A 19,356-nucleotide genomic window follows, 5' to 3' on the forward strand; every position below is an offset into this window, starting at 1 on the left:
AATGTCGACAAGCACGTCCGCTGCCATCACTGAAAGCCTGCGTGCTATGTTTGTCACGCACGGCTTGCCTGATGTCCTTGTGAGTGACAACGGGTCATGTTTCACCAATGCCGAGTTCAAAGAGTTCATGACCCGTAATGGGATCAAACATGTTATATCTGCCCCATTCAAATCAGCATCCAATGGTCAGGCAGAGAGAGCAGTGCAAACCATCAAGCAAAGCTTGAAGAGGGTAACTGAAGGCTCACTGCAGACTCGCCTATCCCGAGTCCTGCTTAGTTACCGCACAAGAGCCCACTCACTCACTGGGATTCAACCCGCTGAACTGTTCATGAAAAGGGCACTTAAGACAAGTCCACCCTGATCGACATGAACAGGTAGAGAGCAGGCGGCTTCAACAAAGTACATATCATGATAGCGCAAATGTGTCACGTGAAATTGAAATTGAAATGATCCTGTATTTGTTGAATTATGGACAAGGTCCCAAGTGGCTTCCCGGCACTATTGTGGCCAAAGAGGGGAGTGGGGTGTTTCGAGTCAAACTTTCAAATGGACTCATTCACCGGAAACACTTGGACCAAATCAAACTCAGATTCACAGACACAGAGCAACCCACATTGGACCCTACCTTCTTTGACCCCCCAACATACACACCAGTGGCAACCGACACTGCAGTTGACCACGAAGCAGAACACATCACCCGCAGCAGCCCAGCAGGACTCACCACACCAGGCAGCCCTGCAAGGCCAGCTGGACAGCAGCCCAGCGAGGGCCCAACAAACGATTCACCAAAACCAGCATTTGCACCGAGACGATCAACCAGAGAAAGAAAGGCCCCAGATCGACTCACCTTGTAAATAGTTACACTATTCACTTTGGCGGAGAGTGTTGTTATATATGTAAACCTGTAAGTACATTGTTTACCCACCAGAGGGCTCATCCCCTAGAGTGCCAAGGGATCTCACAATTCCTTGGGAGCACCTGTACTTAATGAGGCCTCACAGGCTGGAGAGGCACTCTGGAGACCTGCAATAAAAGACTAAAGTTACACTTTGCCTTGAGCTCACAGGATCTAGTCAGACTCTTTATCCATACATAACAGGTTGTCCAGCAACAATGTGGTACTGAGGAAATGCTGTACTGTCGGGCATTATACCAAGGCCCTGTCTGCCAATCACCATAAATTTGTGCCCTCTGGTTCTCAACACTTTCCCCCAATGGGAACAGTTTCTCTCTATCTACTCTGTCTAAACCCCTCATGATTTTGAGCACCTCTATCAAATCCCCTCTCCAGCTTCTCTGCTCTAAAAATGTATATTGCCTCATACCAGGCAGCATCTGAGTGACTATGTATTGTACCCTCTCTGAGTCAGAAGGTTGTGGGTTCATGGCCCACTCCAGGGACATGAGCACAAAAATCTAGGCTGACACTCCAGTGCAATATTAAGGGAGTGCTGCATTGTCGCAGGTACCGTCTTTCAGACGAGACATTAAACCGAAGCTCTGTCTGCCCTCTCAAGTAGAGTTAAAAGATCCCATGGCAATATTCGAAGAAGAGCAGGAGAGTTATCCACGGTGTCCTGGCCAATATTTATCCCTCAACAGAGATCACTAAAATAGATTATCTAGTCATTATCACATTGCTGTTTGTGGGAGCTTGCCGTGTGCACATTGGCTGCTGTGTTTCTTGCATTACCACAATGACTATACTTCAAAAATGCTTCATTTGGTGTAAAGCGCTTTGGGATGTCTTGAGGTCATGAAAAGCACTGTATAACTGCAAGTCTTCCTTTTTATTGTCAACTCAGTTATTAACAGCACCTGAGTACATTTTTGAATCCACCACATGGGCAGTAATCAGGTGGAGCAGATCATCTGCTCATTATAAAACCCATCTATTTTCATTGCTTTGATTTCAGAGTACACGGCCTGAATTTTAATATTGGAGGCTGGTTGGGAGCGGGGGTGTGCTCGAAAGCAGTCGGGAAACACAGGAGAACGGGTTTCACGCAGGCCCTGCCGAATTTAACAGCGGGGCTTGATTTGCATTTCAAACGTCTGTTTCCCACCCGCAGCCAGCCAGATGGAGAGGCTGCGGGTCAGTCGGCCTGCGGCAATAGGCCGCAGAGAGGAGGGAGGGTGGGAGCGGGTGAGGGTGGTTGGGTGAGGGGGGCGGGAGGCAGAGGAGGATCGGTGGGTGGAGAAGGATCGGGGCTGGAGCATCGGAGGAGGAGATGTCCTGCACCTATTTTCTATGTTTCTATATATATATCTTTATGATCGACTGAGATGCTTCTTGATAGCTTGGAGACACCGTATCATGTCTTACCGTTTCCCGCCACTGGATGGCGTTTTCGATTGCACTGACAGCTAAAGCAAGCCACATGGAGCCATTTCCATTTTGCTATGTTAGTTATAAATTAGACCTCGGTTTACGTGACCCCTCCAGAACCACAATTATGTAACTAACGTCTACTTATCCAATTATTCTGGAATTATTGTATTTTATTGTTGATGTACAGTAAGAGATAAGTAACTTCTCTTTAATGCTGCTTTATTTGATTGTTCCTTTGTTGTACTATAAGAATTCTAGAGTCTGTCTTTGTTTCTGTTTGCAGTTCACACAACATTTATTAAAGGATTTGGATTCTGAAGCTCTGATCTTTAGCTATATTTCTTGATGTAGTGTTGAAGCTAGCTGGAGAATCAGAGTTATCGCTCACCATACGCTACAATATATATATATTTGTGTGAAACCTGTAAATTATGGGAACCTTAGGGACTGGCATCAGGTGTCCTTCTTTTGCAGGTGTTCTTATTTTCAAAATGGTCATTGTAATTACTGTAACACTTTTGAGTGCAATAGGGATTTCTGTGGCTCAGTGGGTAGCCCACTCACCTCTGAGTCAGAAGGTTGTGAGTTCAAGTCCCACTCCAGGGATTTGAGCATGTAAATCTGGGCTGATACTCAAGTGCAGTAATGACAGAGTGCTGCATTGTTGGAGGTGCTATATTTCAGAAGAATGAAAGGTGATCTTATCAAAACATATAAGATTATGAGGGGGCTTGACATGGTGGATGCAGAGAGGATGTTTCTGCTGATAGGGGAGACTAGAACTAGGGGGCATAATCTTAGAATAAGGGGCTGCCCATTTAAAACTGAGATGAGAAGGAATTTTTTCTCTCAGAGGGTTGTAAATCTGTGGAATTCGCTGCCTCAGAGAGCTGTGAAAGCTGGGACATTGAATGAATTTAAGACAGAGTTAGACAGTTTCTTAACCGATAAGGGAATAAGGGGTTATGGGGAGCAGGCAGGGAAGTGGACCTGAGTCCATGATTGGATCAGCTATGATCATATTAAATGGTGGAGCAGGCTCGAGGTGCTGTATGGCCTATTTCTTATGTTCTTATGTTAAACCGAGGCCCTGTCGCCTCTCTCAGGTGGACGTAACAGATCCCATGGAATTATTTCGAAGAAGAGCAGGCGAGTTAACCCCGGTGTCCTGCCAATATTTATCCCTCAAAAACAGATTATCTGGTCATTATCACTTTCTGGTTTGTGGGACCTTGCTGAGCGCAAATTTGTTGCCACGTTTCCCACATTACAACAGTGACTACACTTCAAAAGTATTTCATTGGCTGTAAAACGCTTTGAGATGTCCGGTGGTTGTGAAAGGCGCTATATAACTGCAAGACTTTCTTTTACTTTTTTATTTACCCAACATCCATAGCAGCAGAGAAACCATTCTATCCCTGGGATGAAGCCGCACAACCATTCAAGCCCAAAGATAGGGCGGTTTCTCTGCTGCCATGTATGCTGGGTAAAGAAAATAGTAAAAGAAAGTCTTGCAGTTATATAGCGCCTTTCATGATTACCAGACATCTCAAAGCGTTTTGCAGCCAATGAAGTACTTTTAAAGTGTTATTTTACTTTTATATTTCACAAAAACCATTTGTTTCACCAAACCCGCCTCGCGCTGACTGGCATACACTGACCTCACGAGAATTTGGATTGCAAAAAGGAAATGAGCTGCAAGGGGATGCGCCAATGATTCCCGACTCAGTGAAAGCTCCAGATACAGTAGCTTTGCAACAGCATACATTCCGTGTTTTAAGTTGTAAAATGTGCATTAAAGGTTGTCTGTAGTTTGTTCTTTTCCAGTGTCCATGATTTCAGAGTGTCTTTTGTATATTTTACCATGTCAGTTGTTTGTGTCTCTCAGTAAGTGGCCATTTCTTGCATGTGTCTGTTTTCTGGGAGTATCTGTTTATACAGGTTTCACTCTTCTTCATAATCTTTGTTCTCCTTTCTGAGTTAGCAATAGATGATCATGTCACCACAATGTGTTAGGCATTCACAATGAGATCAGTACTATTTGTTTCATTGTTGTTCCTCTATACCCAGAAAGAAAATAATCCTTTTATCCAACCTGCTCCATGTGAGCACATTTCATCCTTTGTGAAGAACAAATTTCTATTTATGTAGCGTTTTTCACGACCTCAGGACATCCCAAAATGTTTTACAGCCAATTAAGTACTTTTGAAGTACAGGTATAGCCATTGTTGTCATGTCGGAAACGTGGCAGCCAATTTGCGCACAGCAAGGTCCCACAAACAGCGATGTGATAATGACCAAATCTTATATTTTAGTAATGTTGGCTGAGGGATACACATTGGCCAGGAGACTGGGAAGAACGCCCCTGCTCTTCTTCAACATAGTGCTATGGGATCTTTCATGCCCACCTGAGAAAGCAGACGGTTTAATGTCTCATCTAGAAGATGGCACCTCCGACAGTGCAGCACTCCCTCAGTACTGCACTGGAATTGTCAGCTTAGAAGTTTCCAGAGTGGGACTCGAACGCCCCAGTACCAAGAGAGTACAAGAATCAGATTGATGTCACATTATGTAAAATAATTCTGTGGTATAAATTTGCACTTTCTTTAACCAAGTACATTTACAATCTCCTAATTATAACACATAGGGTCCAAGTTTCCACACGCGCCTGGAACGGCGCAGTCCCAACCTGGACGCCTGTTTTTCGTGCCACAAAGTGCGCCTAAAAAAATCCTCGGTATTCTCCAACTACTTGCAGGTCCTCTGGCCCTCGGCGCAGCCAGCACGAGCTGTGGGGGGGCGGAGCCAGGTCCCGGCGCTGAAAACAGTGTCGGGACCTCTGCACATGCTCGCTACAGTGGGCACGCAAGTGCAGTAGCTCCAGGCGCCGAACTGTGTGGGAGGGGCCTGAAGCACGCAGCCCCTAGCCCTGGCTGAATGGCCTCACTGGGGCTGCGTGAATAAGGCTCCTCTCACGGCCAGCTCCTGCTTCCCCCCCCCCCCCCCCCCGACCAGACCCGACACTCGCTCCCCGTCCCCGCCCTGCCTTCGGACCAGACCCGACACCCGCTCCCCCCACCCCCCCCCGCCTCCGGACCAGACCCGACACCCGCTCCCCCCCCCCCCCCCGCCTCCGGACAAAACCAGACCCGACACCAGCTCCCCGTTCCCCCCCCGCCTCCGGACCAGACCCGACACCCGCGTCCCCCCCCCCGACCCGACCCGCGCTCCTGTTCCCGCTCCCCGACTCGACCCGACCCGCGCTCCTGTTCCCGCTCCCCGCCCCCCCCGACTGGACCCGACCCGACACGTGCCTCCCCGACTGGACCCGACCCGACCCGCGCTCCCGCCCCCCGACCCAACCCGACCCGACTCGACTCCCGCTCCCGGACTGGATCCGACCTGACCTCCCCCGCTCCCTCTCTCTCTCTCTCCCCCCCTCCCTCTCTCTTTCTCACCCCATCTCTCTCCCTCCCTCTCTCCCCCCCTTTCTCTCCCTTCCCCCCCCGACCCGACCCGACCCGACCCAACCCAACCCAACCGAACGCCACCTACCTGTAAATCTGGTGCTGGGGACGGGCCCTGCCCGAAGTCTCGGGCCGGCCCGTTCAGCCTTCGGTCCCGAAAGGCCTGCCTGAAGCACTTTCACACAGGTAGGAAGATGGTTTATTTAATCTTTTCTTTGCTTATAAATGTTTATTCAGGTTGGATTTATTTGTATAATATTTGTATAAGTATAAATAAGGATTTATTATAGAATTTAATGACTTCCCTTCCCCCCCCCACCTCGTTCTGGACGCCTAATTTGTAACCTGCGCCTGATTTTTTAATGTGTAGAAAACATTTTTTTAGTTCTACAAAAATCTTCACTTGCTCCATTCTACTTTAGTTTGGAGTACGTTTTCACTGTGGAAACTTTCAAATCAGGCGTCAGTGGCCGGACACGCCCCCTTTTGAAGAAAAAATTCTGTTCCAAAGTAGAACTGCTCTACCTGACTAGAACTGCAGAAAAAAAAATGTGGAGAATTGTGATTTCTAAGATAGTCCGTTCTCCACCAGTTGCTCCTAAAAATCAGGCGCAAATCATGTGGAAACTTGGGCCCATAAAGTTGTATTACTGATAAAGTTCCCAGCTAGGCTCAGTAGTAGTTCTCCCCCCTCGAAATCAGGGATTCTTGAATTCAAGCTCCAATGCAGGAACTTGAGCACCCAAACTCGTCAAGCACAGAGTGGGTGCTGCATTGTCGTAGGTGTCAGACGTGTTAAATCAAGGCCCTGTCTACCTGTTCCAGTGGATGTAACAGATCCCATGGAGCACTATTTGAAGAAAAGCAAGGGAGTTCTCCTGGTGTCCCTCTCAGCATTATCCCTCTACCAGCATTTAAAAAAAGATCATCAGGTCATTTATTTCATTGTTGTTTGTGGAATCTTGCTGTGCACAAATTGGCTGTATTTCAAAGATTGTAGGCGGGACACTTTGGGATGTCCCGAGATGTGGACGGTGATGTATTAAATGCAAGCTCCTTTTTAAAACAATGTACGACCGAAAGGAAAAATGTAGCTCTACGTGTCATCTGCAAGTCCAAGAAAAATGTGCAGGACATTTCCAAAATCTCTGTAGGGATTTTTGGAAGAAATCTGATTGGATTTTGCTGCCAATCTTTGTGTTACCTCATTAATACAAGTGTATTATACATGCAGAATAATTAAAATCGCGTGGAAATAATAAAATAAACACTTGAGTAAATCCGATGAGCAAACAAATTTATCCCTCCAGCAAAGGGAGCGCATGATTTCATACAGTACAGCAATTATTATTCCAACATCATCAGCAGATCGTTCGTCAAAGTATTTTTCAGTAGAAGCTGCCCAAGGAAATGACAAGTAGCTTCTCTACAGGGAAAGAAAGGTCAAAGGGCGAGTGACACCCAGCTTGAGGCAATCACTGAGAGAAGGCAAGGAATCTGCTGTCTAATGAGCTCTTGTTCAGGCAACAGCATGCAGACATCAAAAGAAAGAGAAAAATTATGAATTAACGGTGGGACAAGTGATATTTCCGATTCAGATACTTTAATGGTTGGTTTGGCTTGTCTCTTTTAAAAACAAATGATGGCTAAATATCTATGTTCCTTGTAATCATTGGTTATTTTGTTTTAGGAACGTCACTGGACATTACAAAAAGAGTTACTATTGTCCCAAAAAACAATAATTGCCAGTCGGACATTTTCCATATGGTAGGCTAAAATAAAACAACATAAAAGGGGAAAGAAATAGAGATGTAATTGGCCATAGTTCCTGAATTAAAACAGAATTTGTTCTCCCCGAGATGTCTGCACTCGTCTAATTCTGCCCTCTTGAGCATCCCTGATTATAATCATTGGTGGCCATGTCTTCTGTTGCCTAGGCTCCAAACTCTGGAACTTCCTGCCTAAACCTCTCCATCTCTCTACTGTAAGCGGTTTTGATCCTAGCCCAATTGCTAGACGGACAGTTCGAATCGCCTCTGCCTTACGAAAGTTCGATCTAGACCCGGGAATTATTATTCAGAGTGTAAATGAAATGAGTCACGGACAGGAATGCTTCGGTGAAAAATCGTACTTATATTTATTTGGTCTAACATACACTGGCTAAAACATGCACTACTAAACATGCACTGTCTCGGTGGAGAATAAAATCCAGGTTACATACAGTACAGAAATGAGACCTAGTAATATGCAGTAATTCCCTAGTGGATTCTAACTCTACCCCTACCAACAAATTACCTAGTCAAAGCTTCCTCCCCAGAATAGCCCTGAAAAGCTTCACTTCTGAGAGAATCCTGAGCTCTTAGTCTCATCCAGCTTGGGACACTCGTGATCATGCTCACCACTACACCCACAGTTGGTTTCCTCGCTCAGCTCAGCTGTGGGAAGTCACTGCCTGGTTTTCAGTCTCGGCGGCTTCTTCTGCGGAACTGCGGCTTCTTCCTCTGGTACATCGATCTTGGTGGAGCGAGAGTGAGAGGGAGAGAGAGCTCTCTCTAGATACAAGCTGCAAGCTCCAAGCTACAAGCTAAAAATAAAGTGGAAAGAGCCTGTCTTTATGGGAGTCTTGCTACATCTATCTTCCCCGCCAATCTTTAAAATGCTTTTGTTTCTAAGCACGGGTACTTAGTCAGTGATGGGCCATCCAACCCATGTGTATTGGACTGATGGCCCTGAGTCTGGGCATTTCTCTCAGTCTTTGTGTTGGGAAAGTCCTGGCTCCTCTTTGGCTAGCCAGGCTAATGAGTTCATTGTTCTGCTCTTCTTCTAAGGTGGAGGTGAGAGGTGCTTTTGCATATTAGAGTGGCTTTGTCAATGCCCCGCCTTTCCTGGCCGACAGCTCTTTTGCCAGTGGAGGACTGACAGTTCTATTGTCACATCTAACTGTCATGCGGTCTCTGTAGTTTTAACAAAAACGAGGCTTTTCACTTATCTGCAATTCGAGACCCCAGCACAGGGAAAATACGCTCAGAAAATAAAATAAAATAAAATCCACAAAATATTCTCGACTAAGTCCATTCTTTCAACAGAAACTTTGCGATCTCTTCATTACCTCTCATTCCTCCTTAAAACCTACCTCATTGACCAAGCTTTTGGTCACCTGCGCTAATTTCTACTTATGCGGCTCGGTGTCAAATTTCTATCTCAAAGTACTCCTGTGCTACACCTTGGGACATTTCACTATGTTAAAGGCGCTGTATAAATACAAGTTGTTGTAGATTTTTTTAATTTGAAAGGTTACTGATTTCAAAATCTCATAATACCTATCTGGTCATACTTTTCTTCATTACTTAGGGATTTAAACTTCCATCTCTGAACTCTTCCAATCTATCAATGGTCTTTTGATGGTACCTAAAATTGCATAGAATGTTCTAACTTTGACTTTACCAATAGGAACATTTGGAACAGGAACAGGCCATTCAGCCTTTGGAGCTTGCTCCAGCATTCAATTAGATCATGACTGATCTTTACCTAACTCCATTTTACCCAATTTAACTCCATATCCCTTAATACCCTTATCTAACAAAAATATACTGATCTCAGTCTTGAAAACTCCAATTGTTCAAGAATCCACGTTCTTTTGGGGCAGTAAATTCTAGATTTATACCATACATTGTGCAGAAAAAATTTCTCCTGGTTTCCCTCCAAATTGACCTAGCTCTAATTTTAAGATTTAGGGCCGGAGTTTCATCGACTTACTGCCTGCTGACGCTGAGTTTTCCTGGTTTCCCTGGTTTCTGGGTGCTTGCCCCTCCAAGCGAGTTTGGTGAGGTCCTCACGCCGGTGAGGAGAGAAGTCTGTTGCGGAGCGTCCGCTGGTGTGCGCCGGCCTGCAACACTGACAAAAGTCCTCCTGACCGCTGACTCCTCAGTTTGGTCCGGGCGGTCCTCCGCTCCAGCAGCAGAAGAGACTGCCGCGTGGAGGCAGGTCTTACCTGAATGCTAAGTATGACGACCTGCAAGAAAAGGATAGTGCACTTGTTTTCTTCATTTCTTTTGCAGCGATTTTGGTGGATGGGGCCCTCTGAAGGATGTGTAGTAGTGTTTTTTTCATGTGTTGAAAATGTTCCCGTTCCCCCCATCACTGGGCCCGAATCTAACCTCGGCATTACTTTGCCGAGGATTGCATTTGCTGCCCAGAATCCGACCTACCGCCCACTGCCACCCAGAATCGGCGTGCAAGGCCCATTTTTTCTGCCGGGCAGTTTTTTTCACACGGTACATGAGTGGAATTTAGGTTTGACCAAACTCGGGCCCACATGTCCCCTTGTTCTTGATCCCCCCCACCAGAGGAAATAGTTTCTCTGTATCTACCCTATCAAATCCTTTTAACATTTTAAATACCTCAATCAACCTTCAATCTTCCATACTCAAAAGGAACAGAAGCCAAGCTTATATGGGGTATAATTAATTATGTGGGGTTAAATTAACTTATTTCAATTCAAACAAACACCGCCAAGATGCACTGTATTACTTGCACAGCCCTGTTGATCAATGCATCACATTGACTGGATACTTTTGGTGAATGACTATTGAATTATTGTCTTTCTCCATCTTTATTGATGGACCCCTTTCATTGTGTCCCCAGCGCCAGCCCTTATACATGGCCTTCTTCGACCTTACGAAGGCCTTTGACACTATCAATCGCGAGGGTCTATGGAGTGTTCTCCTCCATTTCGGATGCCCCCAAAAGTTCGTCTCCATTCTCCGCCTGCTCCATGACGACATGCAGGCTGTGATCCTTACCAACGGATCCACCATAGACCCAATCCACATCCGGACCAGGGTCAAACAAGGCTGCGTCATCGCCCCAACCCTCTTCTCAATCTTTTTCGCCACCATGCTCCACCTCACAGTCAACAAGCTCCCAGCTGGAGTGGAACTAAACGACAGAACCAGTGGGAACCTGTTCAACCTGCGTCTTCTCCAGGCCGGATCCAAAACCACTCCAATCTCTGTCGTCGAGCTACAGTACGCAGACGACGCCTGTTTTTGCGCACCTACAGAGGCTGAACTCCAGGACATAGTCGACGTTTTTACTGAGGCGTAAGAAAGCATGAGCCTAACACTAAACATCCGTAAGACAAAGGTCCTCCACCAGCCTGTCCTCACCGCACAGCACTGCCCCCCAGTCATCAAGATCCACGGTGCGGCCCTGGACACCGTGCACCACTTCCCATATCTCGTGCCTCCTATCAACAGGAGCAGGCATCGACAATGAGATCCAACACCGCCTCCAGTGCACCAGTGTAGTCTTCGGTCGCCTGAGGAAAAGAGTGTTTGAAGACCAGGCCCTCAAAACTGCCATCAAGCTCATGGTCTACAGGGCTGTAGTAATACCTGCCCTCCTGTATGGCTCAGAGACATGGACCATGTACAGCAGACACCTCAAGTTGCTGGAGAAATATCACCAACGAGGTCTCCGCAAAATCCTACAAATCCCGTGGGAGGACAGGTGCATCAACGTCAGCGTCCTCATTCAGGCTAACATCCCTAGCATTGAAGCACTGACCACACTCGATCAGCTCTGGTGGGCAGGCCACATCGTCCGCATGCCAGACACTAAACTCCCAAAGCAAGTGCCCTACTCGGAGCTCCTTCATGTCAAACGAGCCAAAGGTGGGCAGCGGAAACGCTACAAGAACACCCTCAAAGCCTCCCTGATAAAGTGTGACATCCCCACTGACAACTGGGAGTCCCTGGCCCAAGACTGCCCTAAGTGGAGGAGGTGCATCTGCGAGGGCGCAGAGCACCTCGAGTCTCAACGCCGAGAGCATGCAGAAATCAAGCGCAGGCAGCAGAAAGAGCGTGCGGCAAACCAGTCCCACCCACCCCTCCCCTCAACAACTATCTGTCCCACCTGTGACAGAGTCTGTGGCTCTCGTATTGGACTGTTCAGCCACCAAAGAACTCACTTCAGGAGTGGAAGAAAGTCTTCCTCGATCCCGAGGGACTGCCTATGATGATGATGATGATTTTATTATATCTCCTGTTGCAATGTACATTATCTTACATTTATTCACATTAAAGTCCATCTTTTAAAATATTCTTGAGATATAGCAAGGTCAACATTTATCGCCCATTCTGTTTAAGTTAATGAGCAAGTTTATGTGGCTTTATTTAATTTTTTGTTATGTCAAACATTTTATTTTAAGCTGTACATAGTGGGATAGGTGAGGAACTATCATGCTGGCCTTATAGTCAGAGAATGTTCATTAGGTACAGAATATTAAAGCTATTCGATCTACCAAGCACAGCCTACCACAATAACCCATCACCCCCCCGTTGCTGAATCGTTCTGTGTATTAATCACTCTTTGTGTGAAGACGTGCTTCCTGATACCAGTCGTGAACTTGCTTGTAATGAGCTCCTGCCTCTGTCACTTTTTTCTAAAGTCACAGTTTAACTTAAAATACTGCTCAAGAATAACCTTTCCTTCGGAGCTGTTCTCTGGCTAGAAAATAATTGGGAAGAAAATTGGAATTAGAATGCAGAATTTTGTGTTAGCTGATTGCTGAATGATGAAAGTAAAAATAACCAATTAGCGAGATGAAAAAGACAGGTTTAAACACTTCACTAATGACGAAACCAAACGTTGCTAGATAATGGGAAATTTAAACATCAAAGAGTGAGTGGGTTTGGGAGCGGGTAGGTGGTTAAATGCGCTGAAACGCCAACCTATCGACTTATGCATTTCACTCGAGCGCGTTTGGCTGTGTGTGAGAAGCCCCCTCGGGAGAGGCAGGTTACCAATTTAAAGCTATTAAGAGGTAGTTGGCAGGTTTTTAAACAGGGGTTTTCAACTTTCACTGTGCGTCCACGGGTTTCCCAGGCTTTCTAGACCTTGCCAGTAAAAACAACGCAGGAGCTCAGCGACAATTGAGGGTACTGAAGAAATGATAGGCAAAAAAAATCAAACAAGTACTGAGACCTCACACCTGTTTCTTTGCCTAAATGAAAGGCTTTTGCTCACAGCACTTGTTCTAAGAGTTTGCTTTCAGTACTTTGCAGGTGATTTCTACAACTTTGGAGGTGGCTTCCAATATGTTGGAGGTGAATTTCACTACTTTGGAGATCACTCTCATTACTTTGAAGGTTTGTGGATCTGATCTCCACTTTACATCTGTCACATATCCTTTCAGCATGGGTGCCACTTGTGATGTTCAACTTGGACCTCAGGTACTGACCAAGTTGAACACCAGCAGCAACCGTCTCCTCACAGACCTGCCCCTCCATAGGAGAGAGGGGATGAGGTTCAGCTCGCAGGAGACGATACCCGCAGCACAGGGTACAGAGGCAAAGGATAAGCTTCCTTGACATGGCCTAACCCAAGTGCCCCAGGAGGCTCAGGGTATCACATAAGGTCATGGCAGACATTGGGACCCTGCTGGAACAAGACCTGCTGCCAACTGGACCTGTTGGTCATGCTTTACCAGTGACTGTCAAAGTGACCACTGCCCTCAACCTCTTCACCTCAGGCTCCTTCCAGGATCTGCAGGTGATATTTACAGGATTTTGCAGTCGGCCGCCCACAAATACATCACTCAGGTGACAGATGCCAGGGCAAGATTTGCCACCGATGAAGCCAGTGTTACTGAGCAGGCGCGTGGTTTTGCCGCTCAGGCTGGCTTCCCACAGGTACAGGGCAGCATCAACTGCACACATGTGGCCATCAAGGCACCCCCAGATCACCCAGAAGTGTTTATGAACTGCAAGCGCTTTCACTCCATTAATGTGAAGCTTGTCTGCAACCACAAAAAGATCCTCATGCATGTGTGCACCAAATTCCCTGGCAGCTGTCATGATGCATTCATCCTGCGGTAGTCCACCCTCCCTAATCTCTTCGCACCTCCAAACAGACGTACCGGCTGGCTGCTTGGAGACAAGTGCTATCCAGTTAGATATGGCTGTTGACACTCATGAAAAGGCCAAGCAGTGAGGCCCATGAGAACAAGAAATAGGAGCAGGTGTAGGCCATTCGGCCCCTCGAACCTGCTCTTCCATTCAATCAGATCATGGCTGATCGTCTACCTCAACTGCACTTTCCTGCACCATCCCCATATCCCTCAATTCTCTTAATATCCAAAAATCTATTGATCTCCATCTTGAATATACTCAACGACTGAGCTTCCACTGCCCTCTGGGGTAAGCAATTCTAAAGATTCACCACCCTCTGTGTGAAGAAATTTCTCCTCATCTCAGTCCTAAATGGTCGACCCTTATTTTGAGACTGTAATCCCTGGTTCCAGACTTCCCAGCAAGAGGAAACATCCTTCTTGCATCTACCCTGTTAAACCCTGTAAGAATTGTGTATCTTTCAAAGAAATCACCTCTCATTCTTCTACACTCGAGAGAATATAGACCTAGTCTAGTCAATCTCTCCTCATAGGACAATCCCCCCATCCCAGGAATCAGTCTGGTGAACCTACATTACACTCCCTCTATGGCAAGTATATCCTTCCTTAGCTAAGAAGACCAAAACTGTGCACAATACTCACCAGGGCCTTATATAATTGCAATAAGACATCTTGCAGCTGAAATTGCCCTTTTCCTAAAGGCCTCTTATAACCAGAAATTGGCAGCCATGCTGCGTAGTGCAATGGCCGCCGACTTTTTGTGTAATGGCCGCCATTATCAAAATTCTACTCCTGCGTCATCCCGGCGGTGACCTGCTCCTACCCCAGCTACCGCTCCTCTACTGTTGATCCGTGCTAAGTGCGCCTTCACAGTGCGCACCCCTCCACCCCCACCACCAACGGCAAAATTCCGCCATGGAAATCTTCCTCACACTGCGCGGTGCGAAAACCTCCTTTGTCCCGATGGTGCAGTGAGACTATGGCCTTCTGCAATGGTGGTGCAGCTCCCACTAAAGGTGAGGACGCACTGCCGCTACCACCATGTTTTTCTTTGTTGGCCGACTGACATGTCGGGCCGACAATTATACCCCCGGGTTCGGCCGGGGCGCCAACAGATAGCCTGGCACCCTGTCTTGGGTGCCAGGTCACTGGCCTGGCCAAAACCCTATCTGGTGGCCCAGTGGACTGAACTTTAGAAATCGGGCAGGCTCTCCTCTTTAAGTGAAGGGGAGAGCCATGGTGACACGGCTACACTGATGACTGACAGCGACGATCACTACACTACCCCCCCCCCCCGCCCCAACTTCCGCTCCTCTAGTGTACCCACTTCCGCCCCCATTATGAGCGACTTCCGGTCCACCTGAAAAAAAAAGCCAAAGGGCGGAATATTGCTCAAGAGGCTACTTCAACCACCGCGGCGGTAAAAGCAACAGAAATGGGGTACTTGCACCCTGTTTCGGGTGGGAGGCAATTTTGGCCCCCTTTACTCTTATCTCACATCTTCTTGTAATAAAGCCAACATACCATTTACTTTCTTAATTGCTTGCTGTACCTGCGTGTTAACTTTCACTGATTTGTGTACAAGGACACCCTGGTCCCTCTGATCATCAACATTTCCCAATCTCTCACCATTTAAAAAATACTCTGCTTTTCTATTTTTTCTACCAAAGTGGATAACTTTACATTTCTCCACATTTTATTCCATTTGCCATGTTCTTGCCCACTCGAAGCCTCTTTGCATCCTCCCCACAATTTACATTCCCATGTAGCTTTGTATCATCAGCAAACTTGGATATATTACATTTGGTCCCCTCATCCAAATCATTGAGTGTTACAATCAAAGCTATATGTTGGCGAGATGTGTCATTAAGCATGCAATCGAGATGCTGAAGATGCACTTCAGGTGCCTCGACAGATCTGGAGGCGCCCTTCAATGCGCACCAGCCAGGGTCTCCAGAATGATTGTGGTTTGCTGTTCTCTGCACAACACAGTGCAGCAGCCAGGATTGGAGCTGCAGGAGGAGCAAGATACAGAGCACATTGCTTAATCAGAAGAGGAAGTTGTGGAGGAGGAGGAGGAGGAGGAGGATGAGGAGGAGGAGGGGAAAATCATCTGGCTATGGCATCACCAGCTGCCCGGGATGCTCGGATGGACTCATAGGAAACTGTAGTTAGGTTGCAGCTTTGTACCCATCTGGCAGCCACATGCTGAACCCACTTCCCCCACCCATCCCCCTCATCCAGAACAAAGCAGTCCTGCAATCAACAAAGCATCCCTTTTACAGACACCCATTGCTCAGATTTAAATGTTGGCTCAACAGTCATCAGAACTGAGAAGGCCAGTTGCCAGGTTGCAGGCAAAAATGGGCAAGACTAGAAAGTGTTGCAAATAAATAATTTTATATGTGGCTCAGAACTTATGCATCAATTTATCATTATAATATGTCTACCAGACCCATATGCATACCCTTGTGCAAAAACTAATCTTTCATCTTCTTTTTCCTACAACTCCGATGCCCTGCAACCCATGTGGCTTCAGCAGAGGTTGAGGCAGGCTGCTCACATTTCTGCTCTGTCCGCTCAGATGCTCTTGGCCAACATGCACTGGGTTTTGGAGACCGAGAGGGTCCCACCAAAGGTTGCTTCACCTACACCTGTGCAGGTGCAAGAGGCGGCATGTGAGGCACTGACTGAGGGGGGGATGGTGAGTGGGGGGGAATGTGTGATAAGGGGAAACGCTTTGAGCAGAGTCCCCACTTCTATGTCCTCCTTCTCCATCTTCCCACTAATGGCCCATCCTCAATTCCCTGCTAGCAATAAGCCGGAGAGCACTTTCCAGAACATCAATGGGTGCTGAAGGGCCAAGGCTAGGTTTTGATCTATCCTAGTTAAGAGCAGTCAGAGTGTGCAAGGTGTTGGTGAGGGCAAGCATGCACTCGTTCCACTGCCATGTTTGATTCCCCATGTAGGTGGCCACACTTTCTATGGACGAACACATCATAGCTAAGGCCTGCAACATCATGCCACTCATGTTTGAGATGGACCCGTTCATTTTGTCAGCAAGCGTGCGCAGTGAGGCTGGAAATTCTGCCAGAACCTGACACATTTTTGCTGCTGCTCCAGAATCATCCTCTTTGTCGACGGTCCGTGAAGTTCAGTATCTGAATTCAACTGAGCAGAGTTTGGGGCGTCCTGTGCCCTCTGATGAGGACTCTCCATTGCTGCTCCTGTTTCCATCATCGGCTCCTGCTCACATGTGATGTGTGAGGCACCAGGTGGCAACACAACTAATCTGTCTTGCTTCTTCCACTGATGTGTGTGTAACTGCGTTGGTGCATGGTGCGTATGAGTTGTGTGATGGTGCCCCCTCAGAGTTAGCGATCTCCTCTGAGGAGTCATCTTCCTCCTCTGACACCACCTCCTGTGGGACACTTGGGCCTGTGGAAGATTAAAGACATGAATTAGAACTGTCATGGTAGGAATGTTTTAAGTGAACATTATGCACAAGATCATATTTCACTGGCTGCTGACATCAAGTCAACATGAGTGACTGTTGTGTCAAATGCAGCTATGTGATATTAATTCTGTCACCAAGTAGCTGGGAGATCCCCGTCTCTCCATCTCCCATTGCCAGGCACGCCGACACTCCGCTTATCTCAAGAGCATCCTGCTCTGCAGCTGTGAACATGGCGCTAACTAACAAACTAAACAACATAACAAAAAAAAACCTGATTATCTGGTCATTGCCACATTGCTGTTTGTGGGAGTTTGCTGTGCGCAAATTGGCTCCTGCGTTTCCCACATTACAGCAGTGACCACACTTCAAAAAGTATTTAATTGGCTGTAAAGCGCTTTGAGATGTCCAGTGGTCATGAAAGGCGCTATATCAATGCAAGTCTTTCTTTTCTTTCTTTATGACTGGAGGGCCTCTCCCGGGTGTTCTGTGCTCTCTACTCCTGCACGAACGGAAAGAAAAGACTTTTGGGTGAGAGTCATGGAATGTGTGGAACGGATTCGTAGACAACATCTGTTGAGGGGGACTATGAGGGAGAGGCATGACATTGCAGTAAGGTGAGGGTGAGTGTCAGTGGAGGATGATCAGATGGGGTTGTGAGTAGATGCATAGACAGAGAGGGATGGGTGCACCTGCAAGGTAGGTTGGTGTGAGGAGTGACATGCAGGAGTAGGCTTGGGAAGGCAGAGTGACGGGGTTGAGGTGAGACACACACATCAGGATGTAGTTGAATGTGCCATTGTGCTCATCTTTCCTGCCCTCATGAGATCATTAAAATGCTTCCTGCACTGTAGCCAGACTCCTGCTGCTCACCTCCTCTGCTATCTCCAGCCATGCCTTCTTTGTCATTGAGGCTGGCTTCTTCCTCCTGTCAGCAGGGAATAAAATCTCCCTGCGGACCATTATACCTCGCAACATGAGATCTAGGGATGCATCACTAAATCGAGGCACAGACTTTGAATGCTGCGACTCCATTCTATAGAGCTTGCTCTGTTTTTCCCACCTCTACAATCCTTCAACTGTCAGCTTTGCAGTGTTCCTTTAAATACCTCAGCTGAAAAGCATGTCGACATCAAGTCTGCTTGCGCTAATTGATCGGGAAACCTGGAAGTCAGATGCAAATTCAATGGCTGGGCTAAAAATCCACTGTCAAATGTGCTGTAGCTACTTCTGGGTTTCCCGCGCGTTACCAGATGTCCCCCGCCCCCCGCCCCCCCAATACTTTAGACCTAGTAGTCATGATATATATGATGATCACAACAAATAGTTTTTGTTTTCAATGTGTATAATCTGTGGTAGAAATAAGATATGGAACTGGATTTAGCAGTTTACGGATAACAAACCACCAGTGTGTTAGTCTCAAATAAAGTTGTTACCCCCGACCCGATTTTAACCAAACTTGCCTGGTGGGAATGGGTTGTGTTGGACTCAGATGCCCATTTCACTCTTCATTACTTTCAATAGAGAGTAAAATTAGATGGGGCATAAAGCAAGCGGCTAGCCCTAATCTGCTTCGTTCCCGCGGGGCAGGTTAGGTTAAAATCGGGACTTCTCCAATAGCTTAATTTCAGTCAACCACTGAATCCCATCATAAGTTGCAACCTGGACATTCTGTCATGGTAAATGGAATCTCGCTGTGCATGAGTTGTACTGATGGAGAGCAAATAATTCCTTTTGTGTTGACCCAATGCCACTTGGAAATCATGGCCAAAGTTTCAAAGCTAGTATCAATAGCAACTGAAATGGAATAACTGATAGGAATTAGCTACTCGTCCTTTTATTTAATTATACTTTTCAAAGATTGGACTTCCCTTAATGGCTGATTAAGGCAGTGAGTTACTGGACTAGTAATCCAGAGTTCTTGGCTAATGATCCAGAGATATGGGTTCAAATCCCACCATGGCAGCTGGGGATTTTAAATTCAGTTAACTAAATATGGAGTACAAAAGCTAGTATCAGTAATGGTGACCATGAAACGACTGGATTGTCGTAAAAACCCATTTGGTTCCCCAATGTCCTCCAGGGAAGGAAATTTGCCATCTTTACCCAGTCTGGCCTATATGTGACTCCAGAGACACAGCACTGTGGTTGACTCTTAATTGCCCTCTGAAATGGCCCAGCAAGTCAC

Source organism: Pristiophorus japonicus, chromosome 1 (genome assembly GCF_044704955.1).
Source record: "Pristiophorus japonicus isolate sPriJap1 chromosome 1, sPriJap1.hap1, whole genome shotgun sequence".
Taxonomy (NCBI): domain Eukaryota; kingdom Metazoa; phylum Chordata; class Chondrichthyes; family Pristiophoridae; genus Pristiophorus; species Pristiophorus japonicus.